This window comes from Amblyomma maculatum, chromosome 8 (genome assembly GCF_055883805.1).
Source record: "Amblyomma maculatum isolate TAMU_Amacu chromosome 8, ASM5588380v1, whole genome shotgun sequence".
In the NCBI taxonomy this organism is placed as follows: Eukaryota; Metazoa; Arthropoda; class Arachnida; order Ixodida; family Ixodidae; genus Amblyomma; species Amblyomma maculatum.
In genome coordinates this window covers 15,878,952-15,884,103 of record NC_139351.1, presented here as the reverse complement: position 1 = coordinate 15,884,103, position 5,152 = coordinate 15,878,952, and the positions used below count along the sequence as shown (strand labels likewise).

Genomic DNA, 5,152 nt, shown 5'->3' with positions numbered 1-5,152 from the left:
CAAGACACATGTAATTTGTCGTAAGAAATGCGTTCAATATATTGACTCTTTATGAGCAACCAAATACGTAGTTTTCAAAAGAAATCATTCTTGCCGTTTGTGTCAAAAGCGAGATAGTAGCTTTGGACACAATAATTTTATATTGCTTTTTAAAACGAAAAAAACGAAAGGCAGTTCCTTAACATTCTTCGGCAAAATGAAATCTCACGATAATTCCCTGCAAAGACGAATTCTTGTTTTTAGAAGATCAGGAAGCATGATGGAAATTGTACGCTCATTGGCTAAGTGATCATGTGACGGCACCGCCAAATTTGAATTGTGCTTGCTCTAGTGTATCTTGTCATGCCTATTCTACTGGTCTGTCTGCATTATGTTGTGCCACACAACGAAGACAACATTATGGAGACCATTAAGGGGAAATGCGGGGCTAAAATCACGATATCTATAAAAAGCGCGTTGGTAGTTTGTTTTCTTGGGATTGTGCATGTATTAAAGAAAATTGCCAGGAAGTTTGGTTGTCACTTGTGCAGCCGAAATATATATATATATATATTTTTCAGTGATGCCCTCACAGGTGAAAGAACCTATGAACGCTGATTTCAACACAAAGAAATTGAAAATAGTGCCTGCCCATGTTAGGAAGGTTGTCTTCCGCGCTCTTTAGAAAAAAAGACCTGCAATAAAAAGTACAGTAGAGAGCTGAAACGCAAAGTAGAAAAAACAATTTGGGGACACGGCCACTACTGATTGGCTGGTAAACGGAAATATAAGCTTGGATTGGATAAAACGCGCCACGTAACGTCCGAACGCTCTTTGCGCACCACTTGTAGCCGGGATAATCAAAGTGCTCGGCAAGTAGGAGATAGAAATGAAACCTGGACGAAAACTCACGCCCAGCAAGCAACAAAGGAAAGCATTTTACGAACGCAGACGAGGGCGCAACAAAGGTGTAACAAAAACAGGCAACTCGAATTAATCGCTAGAGAACAGTGGAATGTTCAAGAGGATGACCCAGCGTATGCACCAGGTCGCTTTAGCTTATTACTTTGGCCTTATATTTAAATAGGAAGTTCTGAAATCTCTGAAATAATTTTTCGCATTTCGTACTTTTTGTAAGACAAAGATTGTGAGCTAAATTACCATCTACAAATGATTTCGCCAAAGGCTGCTTTCAAGGCGGTTTCTGAACTAAACGTTTGTTGGGAAGAAGATAAGGTACTTTTTGGATTCCTAATTATCCTCTAAGAAAAACAAGCGTCAAATATGTGACATGTAATGAAAAAAAAAAGTTCCTCGTTGAAGTGGTCACATTTTAAATTTCGTTCACAAAGAAGCCGTAAATGCCCTAATCCTACGTAATGAACTGCCTTGAAGTTATCCAAACACAAAGAGGTAGCACGTATTTATGATATTTGAAATCAGTTTTGTTAATCTGACGCACTTAATTACTAATTATTACTTCTACAACATTTTTCTATATTTTCTAAGGTGATGAAACTTAGAATATATTCCAAAGAGGGGAAGAAAAGCCATCTCTCAAACTTTTATTGTAATTGGTGCAACTGTTCTGAAGTTGACCCCTCATTCTCGCATGCCAAGCTCCACTTGACAAGGCTGTGACAATATTGCGTCCTTCGGTGCATGATTGTACCCACACACTCATCAGCACAGTATCGCCAGGTGCCACTGATGCATGTAAAACACCATTCGATATGCATATCAATCTCCACTTGCTCCCAAGTCCTAGAAAAATGCCTTTAGCGAGGCTGGCTGTCAAAACAAAAGTCCTGAGTTTGAATCTCATGTAAAATTTAAACGTTCCTTTATGCGAAATCGGCCGAATCTATCTTATGATGTAACTTCATAAATTAAGTTACATCATAAGATACATCCAGCAAACCTTGAATTACCTTATTACGCCTAATCGCCGATTCAATATTACCTGCGTAGTATGGCATCCCGCAGCTGTCAATAAATCAAAATGTTTACTTCTTCAACTACGCCTATTCTGCAACACGTAACACTGAAACAATATTGGGGAAGAATAAAGTGTGCTAAACTCAAAATCCAACGCAGTTTGAATTAGGAGAAATAGGTATTAGCACACACCGTATTCTGGCATCGCAATGGTATCATAGCCTATCCTTGGATTGTAGGGCCAAAGCAAAAATCTTTGGCTTTGTTTCAGTTGCGTAGTATCCCAGTTAGATCATTACACTGTGATTGCAACATAAGACATCCTGCAAAACACTAGAACGCGTCTCAAATTTTTGCAATCGTTCCCGAGTTGCTTTGTAATGCAATGAACAAAATATCTCACAAATGACTGTAAAAGGAGAGAATGGAATGTCCTGGTAATGTTTTTGCATCATTATTTTATGGTTATTTTGCAGCCACGCCTGAGACAACCCACCACTTAAACCACTATTGTTCACATGGCCCTCGGACTTACATCTAGGCTTCTAGTACTGCAGAGTAGAGCTTAACGAGGTAGCGCTTAGGCGTTGGTGACCTGTGCTTCGAGAAAACAAAGGCGTTTTGAGCACTATGCAGCGAACAAGTCATTTTCAGTTCCTTTATTGCTTTTATTTGGGCAGAAGAGATGGAATGAATAGGATAACTGCACCGAATTTAATTCAAAACACCTTGAGCACAACGACAAAAAAGGACTCGTGCAATTGTTTTGTCTTATATTTTCATAATTCTATCACTAAAATGCTCGAACTGGGATAATACATAACTAAACTAAAACATTCAAAATCTTCAATAGGAAAATTTTGTATTTGAAATGTAAAAGATCACACAGTCTCTTAACAGTCTCTTCTGGCACGCCGTTGCACTGAAGCATGGTGCAAAGAAGGAAGCTGCACTTAAACACATTTCACCTTCGAGCGTATTGATACACTTGTTCAGTATGGTCTGTATAGTGCAGGCAAAATTATCCTTTTTGTACATGGCACTGTTTTTGCATCGGCTGCAGTTTAAAGGGAAATTTTCTGCATTTGCACAGTATTTTTTCCTTAGGGAAATTCAGGCTGCTCAATAGTAACCATTTTTGCACGTAATACATTAGGAGGCAAGAATCAAAGCTATATAATAACTTGTGTGACTATTCGATAACGTTTAGAAAAATGAGAAAATTATTCGCAAATAATTTTATTTATGTAAAGGGGATAATACTTTGGAAACACCCATCACCCGAATAGTCTGTGAGGCAGAAAACGCCAATTCCCTTAAACAAACTTCGGGTATTTACAATAAAGTAAATTCCTTGCAGATTATCTAGTGGTGCTCGATTTCTTGCATATCGAAATATTCAAACTGGGGTCTCGTCAAGACGAAACTTCTTTCCACCGAGTATGATTCAGGATTTGCATATGCACGTTCAACAATGTTCGCTTCCATAATTTTGACACAAAGAGCAAGCTGTCTAGAGGATCAACTGTCTGAGATGTCAAGTATGGCAGATTCTATAATGTGCTAAGGCCATACAAAATATCGCGCTCTTTGCAATGTTCGCTTCCATAATTTTGACACAAAGAGCAGGCTGTCTAGAGGGTCAACTGTCTGAGATGTTAAGTATGGCAGATTCTATAATGTGCTAAAGCCATACAAAATATCGCGCTCTTTGCATTGGCCTCCCATCTTTCGAACGGGTATCGAAGCTCCGGTTTAGGACCGCGATTGGCGCTACCTAGCGAACGAGAAAGGAGGTTAGGCCGCTGCGCTTAGCGCGGCATCTTTTGATCTCAAAACAAAACCAGATCGGAAGCGTATTTTTCAGCACGCTGACATTTCAGCTGTCAACCAGAACTGATGCCAGAAATTTCCTTAAAAGAACATGAAAGCATATGTGCGCTGGAGACAGCATCGAGGTAAAAAAGAAGGATTGTAATTACGAGGGAATTAGACAATAATGGATATAAAAACCAGCCGCATTGATCGTGTTTCCGCCGGGGGTAGTGGCGTGCCCCTGTAATCCAGCTACTTGGAGGCTGGCGTTAGAGGACGGGTTGAGGCTGGGAGGCGTGCACCACGTCTGCCCATGTTGATCGGGTGTCCGCGCTAAGCTGGGCGCCGATATGGTGGCCCCGAAGGAGCCCGGTGGTGACCAGGTCGCCTAAGGAGGAGCGAACCGGCCCAGGGCAGAAACGCAGCAGGCAAAAGCTCCCGCGCTCCGCAGTAGCGGGATTGCACCTGCGAATGTGCAGCGTGGGGTAGCCCAGACAATACAATCGGACCTAGCGCCTTTTCTTAGAAAGTAGCCATCGGAATTCCACAAAGGGCTACAGCAAACTTTTTCCCATCTATCGGCACTTTATGTCACAATCTTTCAAAAGGCATTGGCACTACTGCGTTCAAGCAACCTGCACGCGTTAGAATTTGATTTTTATGTTCGCTGCCACATTTTTTTTTTGCACCGTCCACGGGTACCGGCGTTGCCCTGTGATGCTTGGAAAATCATGTTTATGAGACGGTATCACCAGAATTAATGTATTCTAGCAATACATTAGCATGCAAATCCATGACGTTTTTTCCATGAATTTGAGCAAATTATCTCATAGGATCGGAAATCTCCACACACACACAAAAATATTACTTGAGGCTCTGTAGTCTGATTTTCAAAGTCTGAGAATGTATAATGACATCTATTTATTCGTTAGGATCGGATATATTGCCTAACCTTAAGTGATGTCGTTGACACAATAGCACGGGAAATGCGCGATAAGTTTGCCTCTTTGATCAACTTTCGCGGATAAATATTATTGATTCCTACTTGCGTATATATTGTGGGTGCTTCACAGATCTTTCATTTGTACATACCATGATCTTCTTCCTCTTGTACATACCATCATCACCGTCCCGCGGCGCCGGCCCCGGCGCGCGCTTGGGTTTTCTCCGTCAGATTAAACGCTGACACGGCATACCTTTCCCTGCCTTCACGACCTTGCCGTCTGGACCTGGCCTTCTTTCACAAGTGGTGGACGTGAAATTCGATCGCCTTGCTGCCTTGTTCCCTGCCTCTCGCTGGAGCTACGTTCCGGTCGCCGTTTAACAACTGCCATCGTCATGTCGACCGACAGCAGTCCCGACCCGGCCGGACCCTCTACCTCGGCTATACCGCTGCCTCCGATGGTGCCCACACGACAAT

The 5,152-nt window shown here is 41.9% G+C and overlaps 1 non-coding gene across 1 annotated transcript; it reads left to right on the top strand.

Annotated features, from left to right (window-relative positions):
• The first annotated feature begins 3,952 nt into the window (after positions 1-3,952).
• LOC146180607 (signal recognition particle RNA) lies at positions 3,953-4,251 on the top strand. The gene has a single exon (XR_014700498.1).
• The last annotated feature ends 901 nt before the right edge of the window (positions 4,252-5,152 follow it).